At 40.0% G+C, this 12,121-nt stretch overlaps 1 long non-coding RNA gene across 1 annotated transcript in view; it reads left to right on the forward strand.

Annotated features, from left to right (window-relative positions):
- Window positions 1–312: 312 nt before the first annotated feature.
- Window positions 313–12,121, forward strand: part of LOC137593350 (uncharacterized) — a 97,683-nt gene continuing 85,874 nt past the window's right edge. The window contains exon 1 of the long non-coding RNA XR_011035108.1: window positions 313–845. This is a non-coding gene — a long non-coding RNA (uncharacterized lncRNA). The remainder of the gene's footprint in view (window positions 846–12,121) is intronic.

Here is a 12,121-nt window from a genome sequence, read left to right on the forward strand (position 1 = left end):
TCTATCAAAAAGATTTTTTTTTAAAAATATTTTTTCAAAGTACTTTATAAATACAAATCTCCTGAGGAGATTTTAAGGTGGAAAAGTAAAAATAACAGAACAGGCAAATTGTAAAAGCACAACAATAGTGCATTCATTCCAACTTTCTTGCAAAGGAAATTTAAAGGGTTTTTTTTTTTCTGTCATTCCTGACATCAAGTGTTTTATGTGTAAATGTGGGTGATCGCTTTACTAATTCTATTATAATTTCTAGGAGGTGGAGTTGCTGTCTTGCAACTTTTACGACCCCATGATGGCCTCACTAACTCATGTAAAACCATACAAAAATCCTCGTGAACCTCGTGAATGGTGAGAGCTGAAGCGCTGCTCATTGTTGCCCATCGGCTATTAATTGCCGTGAGAAGTAGAGAACGTGGCTTGACACGTTCGACTTCACCTCCTTCGTGTGGCTGCGTGCTCCTGAAAATGTCTTGAAGGGTATGGAAGGAAGAAAAAAAACAAAAAAAAAAAACCCCCCATCAAGCTGCTCATCTTACATTTCGTAATACAGTATACAGTACGTTCAACAGCTCGCCTCCTTCTCCGGCGCTCTCTTGCGTCGTTCGCTCTATAAAACGAAGGAAGCAAGTCCAGGAAACACAGGTTTGGGACGCGGCCCGATGACCGGGGCTTTGGGGCGTCAGCTTAACTTCCCTCGGACCAATGGGAGTCCTCGGTGAAACTTTGTAAACAACTCCCGCACGCCGTGTTAAAGCTCCTCTGCTGTTTTTACTACGACAACAGGCGACGGTGCTGCGGCGAAGCGAAGCCAATAATAAAATAAAAAAAAGAAAGTGCATCAACAGGTGAGAAGGAGTCGCGCTTTCGGTGGCGGTTTTTCAATGTGTTCCCAGAGCTGCTGGTCCTCCCTGCGCGCACAGGCGAGCGCGTCCGCAGGACTCGTTGTTCACCGTAAAACAGCTGTCATGTGGAGCAGCCCGACGAGACACCAGCAGCATATTCCCTGCCTGTGTTTTTATTTATTTATTTTAAAGGGGTAAAAAAAACAAAACCAAAAAAAAAAAAAAAAACCCTGAATGTTAGAAAGCTAAACGACGCTTTGACATCTCGGATGACGTCGTCGCCATAATATAAAATGTTTCCTGTCTTTAGTGGCCTTTTTGGCGGGGCGGGGGGAGAGAGAGGATCAGTGTCCGACTATGACATAGGTTTGACGTGCTTTAACGAATCATTACTGTTCTATCAGTTTTATCAATGAAAAAGGCTTTCCTTTAGAGGCTTTAATAGGGTGTGGTGAGGTCATATAGATATAAAAGTCTAATAAATATGTTTGTATGAGAAGCCATGTTTGACATGTTTCATACAGGCTTTCATTTGCACATCCTTATAACTCATGTTACATAAGCATAGTCTCACACAGAATAGTGCACCCTCCACTAGTCTACTCTCATATAAACTACAGTGCACACTAATGCAGTCTCTACTAGTGTATTATCACATATACTTGTACGCCCTCCACTATTGTGCTCATGTGGTGGTTTCACATGCAGAGGTCATGGTCCTCTAGTGTTTTCTCACATTAACTGATATATTGTACAGTAGCCTCTCTCTCCCCTACCTCTCTCTCTCTCTCTCTCTCTGTGCGTGCGTGCGTGCGTGCGTGTGTGTGTGTGAAGACTCACACACACATACGTATATGGCTATATTGCATATATATGGCTTTGGATCTGGTTTCCAACATTTGTCTGACATTCTGTTCCAAATTGATGTGATTGAGGCTGAATGTAGTCCTGCTATAGAGAAAAATTGGTGTTAAAAACATAACAATCCTTTTGTTAATTTCACTAGTAGGGTTAGTAAGAGGAGACTAATGATGATGTGGAGTTAATTGAACATCAGACTGAGGCAGACCTGCGATTAGGCAGCTTTGCAGCCTCAGTCTTTGTAGGAGTGGCAGCATCAAAAGTTGGTTGGCCTGCTGAAAAGTGTGTGACAAGAAAATTGGACAGCTCATCAGCTTAGTGGGTCGACACTGACAGGAGAAAGCATTCATATTAAAGTCTTTATGTTTTAAAAGCTTTTTATTCAAGACTGTTTGAGAAGCTTGTTAATAACAGACATTTTTTAAACATTTATTTAAATTAGCACATTTTGTGAAATTTTCTGTCTCTCACACCCACTCTCACAGCAATCAATTCACTTGAAAATGTGTTCCTGTCTTGTCTAAGGATGGCTTAGCGGTGCTGAGAATGTACTGCAGTGTGTACATGTGCCAACTGTTAGTCTGAACAACCTGCTGTATATCAGGCTTCATTCTGAACGGATGTGGGCATAACTTTCGTTAGAGAACATCAACATCTGCATGCTCTGTGTTCTCACAGCACGCCCACCTCAGCTGAAGGAGGGGTTGAGGAGAAAGAGGTAGAAAAAAAAGAAAGCTTCCTTTCAGAATAGCGGAGAAATGTAATAGGCTGAATTTCTGGCACAAACTCATGCTTGCAGATGGTGGTGGTGGTGGAGTGGGGGTAGGCTGTAGGCTTACACACAATCATGACTCCAGTGGAAATGTAATGCATGCATATTGAATGCATCTCTGGTTTGGACAGGTTGTTAAGTTCATTTTGTCTTAATTTTACCTTTTGTCTTTCTAATTGGAAGACATCAGTCTCTGTTCCTGTGGTAATTACTCTGTCACTATTAAACAAACAGCTATTTGTGAAAGCTTAAAGATTTACTTTCATCCAACATGCCAGGACTATAAAACACTTGAACTGTATTTTTGGCTGTTACTGGCAGCTTCTGCCTTTGTAATAGTATTTCGGATGGTAAAGAATGTAGATTGAAAACAAGATGACCACCTGCCTACTTTACATCATGTAAGGCCCCCTTTCACGATGAAAACAACCCTGCTCCACTAGATCTCTGAAAATGTGCTGCGGTATCTGGTACCAAGACATCAGCAGCAGATCCTTAAAGTCTTGTGATTTTTGAATTGGGGTCTTCGTGGATACGTACTCATTCGTCCAACCCATCCTCCGGACCCTCGATCAGATTGAGATCTTGGAAATTCGGAGGCCAACTCGTTATTTCGTTCCTCAAACTATTCCCAAACCATTTCTGCTATGTGACAGGGTGCATTATCCTGCTCAAACAGGTTACCGCCATCAACGGGTGGGTATTGTCTGCAACAGTGACTAGCTAGGTGGTATGTGGCATTCAAGGCATTTAGGTGCTGCGTCCCAAATACTAATACTACACTATAAGGGAAATGCATGCAAAGCCAAAAAGGATGGGAAAAGAATTTTCATAAATACCTCAGTCACATATTTTTTTGCGTGTGAAAAGCCTACATGTCATGTAGCAGTGCAGATACCAAAAGTGTGCACAGCTTCCACGAATTCCTGCCAGTCTTGCTCGGAGAAAGTTGTATCTGAAATAAAATGCATTTGTGTGTTGAATATGCTTTTTGAAGCCTTCTAATGAAAATCAGCTCCCAGTGTTTCACCGTTCTCATTGTCATCTGGCAGAGCTCAACAACCTGATGATTAAACGATTCACATTTTTCCGCTTCCACTTTCGTTTAAACCCTTCACACACCTGACTGGATGAGTCTAATAACTGAGAACACTGATTTATCATTCCAAAACTATGCTGTGAATTCAAATTCTTTTAATGAATTTCAGGTGGGATAAAAAAGGACCCTTTCAGAATCCTAATTCACTTTAATTACTTTCACCAGTTTGGCTGTTTTAAAAGTCATCGCGTAGAAAAATCCCTGTCGTCCCACATCCAACGTGATGAAACTCTGTTGATTCCTGCAAAAAACAGCTAAACGCTGAGGTTGAGGTGCGACAATATCCAAATCTGATCGTATCTGTGTGTCTTTTTATACCATTTTGGAGTTAAGATGAAAATGAACACCCCAAACTGAGTACTGGTAATAGTAATCTCAGGATGTGATGATGCCTCACGCTGAGGTGACTTGTTTGTTTTTGTGTGGAGCAGGTCCCACAGAACGGCTTCTGTCTTGGTGATGTCATCACTTCCTGTCCCACTATCTTAAGATCAACGTGACGTTTGTCAGCAGTGACAGACAGACCGCAGTGTTTTGGTTGAATTTTTTCAAAATGTGCAGCCCTGCCAGGAAGATGCCAAAGTCCTGAGGAGCAGCATCATTTGCGTAGAGGTGATGATGTGTGGAGGAAAAGTGACCAAATTCTGTGGAGAAAAATAGCAGCTCAGTGTTTATTCGTGCTGTCAACAGGTTTCATTGCCAGAGGAGTTGCTGTTGTGTTGTTGATAAAGAATATGTGTAAGTACCAAAACCGCAGTTTCAGTGATGCCTCAATGCTTCAGCTGCTGCTTAAGAGCTTTGTGATTCACAGAAGTCTTTTGGCTGCACATCAGTGATGAGAATCATCATTTTGGGAGGAAATGGCTTTCCTCCCAAAACTTTCCATACTGTTACATATTTCCCTGTATTTCCTTAATTTTTTATTACCTCAAAATCCTTCTTTAAATAGAAACATGGCAATGTAAAGCCTTAGGCGTTTTTTTTCCTCTGACTGAGCTGCACTAAGTGTAGCATGTGGGGCTGTGCTTAGAGACTGCTGATGAAATAAATAACATTCAGACAGTAGGGGTGCATATCAATCTATAAACCTGGAGACGTGAATGGTTAATTGATGACTGCTGACTGGTTTTGCGGTGTGGAAGCAGCTGGAGGTGGAAGAGCAGTGTCAGATTGTGTGTGTGGATGTGTCTACTACAGGATTGGAACAGGATCAACTAGAGATTTTGCTGCTGCACTGCAGGAAGAACATCCTGGATTAGAAATGTTGCTTATGCCAGTTTACAGTCTGCATGAATTCAGCTGCATGGATTACACGTCGAGGTGACCATATGAATGAAACGCCTGCACCTTCCACTTGTGTTTAACGCAATTGTCTGCTGCTTCAAAAAAAAAAATCCACACATTTCTACATATAATCAAGCTATGTTTTTACGTTAACATTTTTATCCAGCTCCACGTTTGTAAGACTTGAGTCAAAATAAGCTTATTTTCACCGTGAATCTGTGATGCATCAACTTCAGCACGGCTTATGTCTGTGTATATTTTTCTGTTTGGTACACTGAGTACAGCTTTGCATGGTTGCTGAGGCTTGTCGGTATCTCAGTTTTTTTAGGTTTTTTTTTTAACTAATCAGTGAAATAGAAAGGTAACTTTCTTTTGCAGTTGTTACTGGAAAGTTATTTTTGGTAGTCTTCCTGCTGCTGCTAGTGAATCACCTGCTTCCGCTGCAGTGTGAATCTTTTCAAATGTCTTTCATCATCAAAATTTTCCGGCGTTTTTTTATTCAAATGAATTTCGTACATCTTTACAAAAATAGATATTGTGGATACATTTATACACATACAATAAACTTTTATCATGTAAAACTATTATTTAAAAAGTATAAATTTCTGAAGTGTCATTCAATGATTTATTCTTTTGTGTCCTAACTGTTTTCTTATTACATTATAAAAAAAATTAGTAATGTGTTAAATGCAAATTCCTAAAATTCTTGGTTTGCCATGTTTCATTTGTTAATGGGAAATTGGATGGTTAGGTCATACAAATTATACTTTTGGAATGGATAGCACATCATGATAAAATAAGTGGTTTATCTGTTGAACATTTTCTAAAAAGTACTGTTTATATTATATAGATCCCAAAAGAAAGTTTAATCCTTTTTGAAAGTGATATTCATGCAGTGGTCACTGATTATTATTAATTTTACTGCTATTGTTTAAGATGCTGTATAAAGGTTTCCATTTACTGTAGCTGTATGGATTTCAATTCTCCTGTTTTGGTTATTTTTCAGACTTTAATTGATGTGGCAATATCGTCTACGTGCGATGTTATAAATGGTAAAACTCTGCTCTCTAGTGGTGAAGAAAGGTCTTGCAATATGAGAGCCTCGAACGTGACGTGTCTTGAACATCAGTTATCATCAGAATATACTTGCTTGGGCTTGATTTGTACTTGAACTTATTCCTTCTCGGTGAATTCAGGAAAATATAGAAGATGCCAATTTGTCAAAGTCACATTGTGTCCTATTGCTGCACAATGGTTTATACTAACTTTACAAACTGTGTTGCTGGATTTTGTTACTTAATTTTCACAGGTTTTTGTTTGTTTGTTTGTTTGTTTGTTTTTTGTTTGTTCATGCATAGGAATTTGTATATCTATTATGTTAAAATAACAGTAATAACTCAGGAAAACATGGTCAACTTTTTGGTGAATTCTACTTTACTAGAGCAGATAGTTTAACGTAATGTAATAATGTTATAGAGTTTGTGTTTCATACATGACTATCAAGCAGTTCTGCAACAAATAAATGTACCATTTCTGTAAAATACAAATTTCTTTTTTAATTTACAACTGTTGAGAAAAAGACACGAGTTCTCTCACCACTTATGTAAAATGTACTAATATTATTTTCATAAAGATCAAACTAAAGGACAGAGCGAAACTGACAAAATTGTCATTTATTCGCACTTGATACAGTATTTGCAATCACTGATCAAATACACACTAAGCTATTGTTGTCCTTTATCACCAGTAGAGGGCAGAAAAGTTATATTGACAAAATAAAAAAAGGAGGATTTGAGGTACACTTCTGAAGACATATTCTTTCAATGCAATATAACATGTACGTCATGCTTTTTCAGATGTTTGATTTAACATAATAGGACAAGGAAGTAACTTAAACTGGCCTGAATGTTGGATATTCATGCTGACGTAGTTTTGGTATCAATACCAAAAATAACTTTTTCGACCAAGATCACTGAGGAAAATTTGCTTCAATAAAATGCAGTGTCATTGACGAAGTATGGGTTTCATTCATTGGAATTTTCACCAGCGCTTTACTTGAGATTTGTTTTGACATTTAGTACCGGAGCTATATTTTGGTCGATTGTGAGAGTCTTGAGTCTGGAAATCTATCCCCAATCAGCTACTGAAGAATAATAATTGATGCAGTCAATATCTTGCTATGGATGTTAGTGGATTGCTTCAACACAAATTATCTCAGAATATCAAACGATGAATTTAATGCCAGAGACACCAAATGATATGTGGAATCTAATGAATACTGTAAGTCAATCAGCAGAAGTAGATCACATTGGTTTGTGCTTAAAAGTAGATCTAAGAGAAGACAGAAGTTCCAAATACTGCCTGTTATGGGGAATAGCCATGAAGGGGGTGTGAGAGGCAAACAGAGACCACTAACAAAGTATCTCCCCTCCTCAGACCAGAATCTGTTTGAAGTCAAGCAACTTGGCTTTCTGGAAGCCAATGACCCCAAAATCTGACCTCAACTTGAAAGTTTATTCTAGAAGCAAAGACCAATCTAGATTGAGGTCCGCAGAAAGGATGGGCGTGGATTAGATGGGAATGTATAGTGTGTGTGGGTATGTGTGCTTTTTACATCCCGCGAGGCGGTGATGTGTTGTAATTGTCAGTGTTTGTGTGTTCGTCCATCCGACCACCAAATATTTTCACAACCGTTGTAGATAGAAAGAAAAAGCACCTATCTCGGGGAGCAAAGGGGATGAAAATGAGATGATGACCTTGAACTTGAGAAAACTAGGTCAAGGTTAAATTTCAAATTTTGTGCATTTTTTGAACATATCTCAGGAACCAGATAAGATTGAAAGACAAAACAAAAGGCGTTATATTCAGGGAGGCAAGAGGATGAAAATTAGATCACAATCAATCCCACAGCCGGCAGCACGGTGGCGCAGTGGTTAGCGCTGCCGCCTCACAACACGGCGGACCTGGGTTCGAGTCCCTCTCTGTGCGGAGTTCGCATGCTCTCCCCATGTCTGCGTGGGTTCTATCCGGGTTCTCTGGCTTCCTCCCACCTCCAAAAGCATGCGCTTCAGGTTGATTGGCCGTTCCAAATTGCCCGTAGGAATGAGTGTGTGTGTGTGTGTGTGTGTGTGTGTGCATGGTTGTATGTCTTTGTGTGTGGCTCCGCGGTGCACTGGCATCGTGCCCGGAGTGTCCCCCACCTAACACCCTATGCCGCCGAGATAGGCTCTGGCTCCCCGTGACCCGCTGCGGCGGTGGTAATCTGAAGATGACTGACTGACAATCCCCACAGGGATTGATTGTGATCTAATTTTCTCTACCTTGACAAACCAGGTCAAGGTCAAATTTTCACTTTTGTACCTTTTAAGGTACACATCTCTGAAACCTAATGAGATATAATCACAAAACAAAAAGTCTCATTTTCAGGAAGCCAGAGGCACAAAAATGTGATGATGACCACTACTGGAAAACTAGGTTAATGTCAACTTACCACTTCTGTATCTTTTAGGGTGCAAAAAGGGTAAAATTTTTACTAAAAGGGTGTCAAAGGATGATGCAGTCTCTGACTGCCTTGTTTGTGTACGTGCTCACCATGGCGTGTGCAGTCTTAAGTTAGATAGAGGTAAAGGAAGAAATGTTGATATTTTTTTAAGGGTAAAAGAGGCCTATCAGAGAGACAGGAAGCCCTTTTCAGAATCCTCATGTAATGTAGGAAGGATGTAGAGTTTAAACCTCAAACCATTTCTCTGAGGGGAAACCCAACAGTGAATAAGAACTGAGCCATATTGTTGCCTGGTGTTATTCCTTTATTTGTGCTCTGAATCTCCTTGTGTAATGTGGGTAATGGCTCAGGATGCTTGGAAGTCACTTGAAGGTTAGAGGCTGTGTGTGTGAAATTTTCTGTGGTGTATTTTAATTGAAAGTAAACTTCCCTTGATGAAGAATTTCCAATGAAAGGTGGGTATTATGTAGTTTTGTCAACATGGAGGATGAACACTAGACTGAATTGTATTATCACCTTTATGCTAGTCAGAGGCAGATTGCAAACGGGAGTGAGCCTCAGTGCATCTTACCGCCAAATGCCAACTCCTCAGATTTTACAATTAATCTTGCATTCTTTTAATGCAGAAATGTTAATAAAAGAAACCTTATAGCTTATGTTTCAGGAAGATGAAACACAACAAATGCAAATATCCTGTTTCCAGATTTAGCTTCCAGCATCAGATCTGCAGCTCAGTGGTTGCAAACTTAAATACTGTACAACGCTCTCTCTGAAGCGCTCGCATATAAACACAGTCTCTCATCCCTGCACTGCACAGAGGTTCCAGTGTGTGGGATTACAGCAGGAGAAACAATCTGAGTTCCTCAGCTAACTGTGTTTATCCAGGCTGGTGGAGGAGGCCTCTCGCTGGGCCAGATTCAGTCTACCTTCGAGCCCCTGCTGGCTCCAGCGTCTGTTGATCTAGACATTGTGGACTATTTTAAACTCCAGTACGATTCTGTAAGCTACATTTAGTTGGCTGGCTTCATATTTTCTTCTCCAAACTGTACTTTTTGTATGAATGGGTCAACGTGGTTGTGTTCATCATAAACACTTTGTGTGCATTTCACCCTGTGGGGATTGAAACTGTACAACACGGTCAGTACATATTGTTTACTGGTGTGGCCACAGACAGTCTGATAAGGACTGCCAGATTGTACAGGACAAATAAAGTACCACTCAGGGGAGCAAATATAGGAACTGATTTCAGATCAGAGAAGCAGATTTTTTTTTTTAATTATCTTCTCATACAAAAATATGGAGATGCAGTGCAATTATCCATGTGTTTATCATTGCATAATTATTTGTCATCTGCAGCAAAACGCATTAACTTTACATACTATCTTCACCACACTACATGTGGTGAGCAGTTGAGCCTTTTGATATTTTCAATTTTCTGTAAATTCAATGGACTCATCCTTTTTTAAGTTACATATATCCTGAGCAAACTACACTACTCCAGCCTCCCCGAAAGAATGTAGGACAGCTCATCTTCTGATCAATTATCCTGGGTGGTTTTAGAGGATGTGGTTGAAACACAGGGCAAATACAATTAAGCATGACAATTAACTCAAGTATTTGTTGGCGTTTGATAATCGCTAATCAATAAAGCTATTTGTAAAGGAGCAAGCCGACATTTGGTTTGTATGGACGTCCACATTCTACTGTCCTGGAGACAGCAGAATGTGGAATGTGAGGCAATATGAATAGTTATTTTCTGTTGGTATGCAATGCACCCTCGCACATCAACGCTCGCGACTTTACCTCATTGCAGATTTTTGTGTCATGTGATACCGTACGCGCATTCTATTTGCTGACGGCATTTTTAAAAAAAAAGTATATACTTGATTAATCCCTGAAGGGAAATTAGTAGCACACTCTAGTTAGTAAATTCAAGTTGCATGCATATATTAGTGTGTACAGGCTCTGAACAAACAAACACACACAGGGGGCCTGTACGCATGCAGAAGGAGGTAGAGTGGCGGGCAGCTCCTGCTTGGTGCACCCCAAATGAGCAACTTGTAATGGGGACAGCGCCTTGTTCAAGTGAGCCTCGGCAGTGCTCCGGAGGTGAGCTGACACCTCCCACTGTCAGCTCACTTCCAGGTGTTTTTTTTTGGGTGGGAGCAGGACTCGAACCGCCGATCTCAGGTCATTGGACAACCTGCTCTACTGTACGCTCTACCACTGAGCTACTGCCGCCCCAAAGCATCTGGAAGTGCGCAACATTCCTTGAGTCTCTGACTTCCATGAAACAGTCAATAAGAGTGTGGAAAAATGTAATACCGATAGAAGGTGATTTAATATCAGTATGTGGAGGGTTCATTAACATTTAAATTACCATAAATAATAAGATAAATAGTTTGTCGCTCTATCGCGGAATTTATGATTCGCGTTTGGTTCCTGAAACACATTAACTGCGAGTAACAAGGGCGCGCTGTAGTTACATTATGTTAGCATGTAAATGCTAGTCCTATTTGACATCCCCTGGAACTCCCATTATTTAAGAGATGACTCTATTTCTTGGTGGTAATTGACCTTTTAGACGCTGGTCTGTCACATGAAGAAATGGCTAAATACTTGAAGGCGAGTGTCCCTGAGCTCTTAATTAGAGCAAATAAATCCACAAGATTGGTTAAAGGTCATGACTGAAGTTATCTGGCACATCATATCAGTGCAGATCAGAGAGGTGTGTGTGTGTATGCCTCTGTCTGTATCTTCATCATGTGAAATACAGCAGTTGACATTACAGTGGGTAATAATGGTTAAATAAGAATTTCTCACTTAACTTCTGTCACTCTTTTTATAAATATTTCACTTCAATGTAGAATAATTCACCTCACATTGATATCAGATGTTAGATATCTTATACAAAACTCAGACTGTAAAGGTTTCAGGAAGATTGAAGGAGACGGCTAATCTGGGACCTTGGTAGGTAAATCTGATCTAGGTCTATTACAGGTAAATTTTCTATGGTTCGCTGGCCATCATGAAAATGTTATGACACAAGTCAAGTCTAAATCTTATGTGGTTGAGTCTCAAGTCCAAGCTCAAGTCGCTGTGTGCGTGGGATTCAAGTGTAACTTGAGTTCAGTTTGCGAAATCAAGACCCCTTCTCTTACAACATTTGAGATTAAACAGACATTATGGGTGGACTCCTTTCGCTGTTTCCCCAAAAAATCTTTTTCGGCCCAGTGGCAAGAATTGATAGAAACTGTGCATGTAAAACGCTCAAAGGAATTCTTTGGCTAAGTGGGAAACATGGAGAATAAGTGAAAGTTTGACCATGACTCAATAAGTAAAGCCAGGTTGGATGTGTGTATGTGTGAGATGTGCAAATTATTAGAACACGTGTTTGATGGAGTTGTCTCTTTTCAAGATTTCAAGAAATACTTTGGCTAGTGTTGTGTTATCAAAGGCAAAGAAAGCAGATCTTTTTTTTTTACTTTTAACAAAATTTTGTGATGCTTTGTCTCATTTCCTGCTTAATATCAAGGAACAACCCCAGTTTTTTCTTCTTGCCACCAGAGACACCTTGCGTTGTCTTCTTGGTTAAAAAAACAAACAAAACAGATTTATTTTGAGGCAGGAACTTTAGTTTCCCGGCTTAACTACGATTTTAAAAAATGCTCAAACCTGAGCACAATGGTCACTGATCCGCGCGCTGTTTTCTCCCAGCTGGCTGTGCGAAAAAGTAAATGCTTTGAATCAGCCTCCAGCTT

Source organism: Antennarius striatus, chromosome 4 (genome assembly GCF_040054535.1).
Source record: "Antennarius striatus isolate MH-2024 chromosome 4, ASM4005453v1, whole genome shotgun sequence".
Classification (NCBI taxonomy): Eukaryota; Metazoa; Chordata; class Actinopteri; order Lophiiformes; family Antennariidae; genus Antennarius; species Antennarius striatus.